Source organism: Tupaia chinensis, unplaced genomic scaffold (assembly GCF_000334495.1).
Source record: "Tupaia chinensis unplaced genomic scaffold, TupChi_1.0 Scaffold000271_1, whole genome shotgun sequence".
NCBI lineage: Eukaryota > Metazoa > Chordata > Mammalia > Scandentia > Tupaiidae > Tupaia > Tupaia belangeri.
The window spans coordinates 128746-130038 of record NW_006159752.1 but is presented as its reverse complement, the minus strand read 5'-3'; positions in this window follow the sequence as shown (position 1 = coordinate 130038).

The window sequence follows — 1293 nt, the reverse complement described above, 5'->3', positions numbered from 1 at the left end:
TATCTCCTTCATCTCATGAAGATAAGCACACATCTGGGTCTCAGTTACTCTCACAAAATCCTGGCCGGAGTCACCTAGTCTACAAATGCTAGTCAGCCCTTAGTCTCCCACACCCTGAAAGATTTATTTCAGTCTTAGTGCTCTCCTTGTCACTGCCATCTATGTTTTAGCCCGAGCCACCATAGCGTCAGTTTCATTAACCACTATTATTCATACTGCTGGTGCTTTTCAAAAGGCTATGACAAATGTCACTTAATAAATGATAGAACAAACTACTATTTTTTTTTCGAGAAGTTATTGCTACAGGGCACATGCACTCGCCAGAAAGACAGAGAGAGAAAGAGAGACAAAAAGCAAGAAATCACCCCCCAGGAAGGATGGTCACGCCGCAATCCCATCTCCTCCATTCTCCTCTCGGGATCTTGGGCAAGCACACACACGCACCTGGTGTCAGTTTAAGCCACCGGGCCCGGGACTTGAACTGCAGTCGACTACTTGAGAGTCTAGCGACATAGCCATTACACTAACTGCTGGATCCCTGAACAGGTTGCTATTGACAGAAGAAGATTATCTTGGCTTCAGGCACTTGAAGTAGCCATATGATGGCTAGGAGTTCTTTAAATGATCTAACCCTGCCAAATACTGCAGTGTGATTGAGAACACCATAAGGGGTATGTCACATTTACCCCACAGGGCTAGCCTTCCTCCTTGGTAAAATGTAAAAGAACACCTTTTGAGAGCCTTTTCCACCCATCTTGGCTCCCAGGTTTCACATCTGGAAGCCACTGTCTGCCAAGAAAACAACTTGTCAATATACAAAGAGACCCGAAGGTGTACCTCACACACACTCAGGACAGTTGCAAATGGCTGAATCCTTCTGCCTCATTTTACAGGATTCATTTACAAACATGGGGTACTGTTGCAATGGCAGCCCCAGTTTGTTGGTATTTAGTCCTAGCCTTACAATGTCTTTGCCATCTCTCTCGAAAACTCCAAGATCACGAAAATTGCTTTGACTGCTTACCTGGCTCTTCCTACTGACTGTCCACGTGTTCTTTACAAAACACCAGGAGATGATTTAGATGGAGGTGTTATCTGATGGATGTGTTTTCCAAATTCCAGAATATTTGTCTTATTCCATGGATCATATGGAAACTCTCTTTCTATCCACAACTAAACTCACCACGTCCCAGCAAACAACATTTACTTTAAATTTTCTGAAAAACAACTTCTGTTTCCTTTAATATCCTAATGCATACAGAGGATCAGAGAGACTCGGGGGCCCCCCCCCCT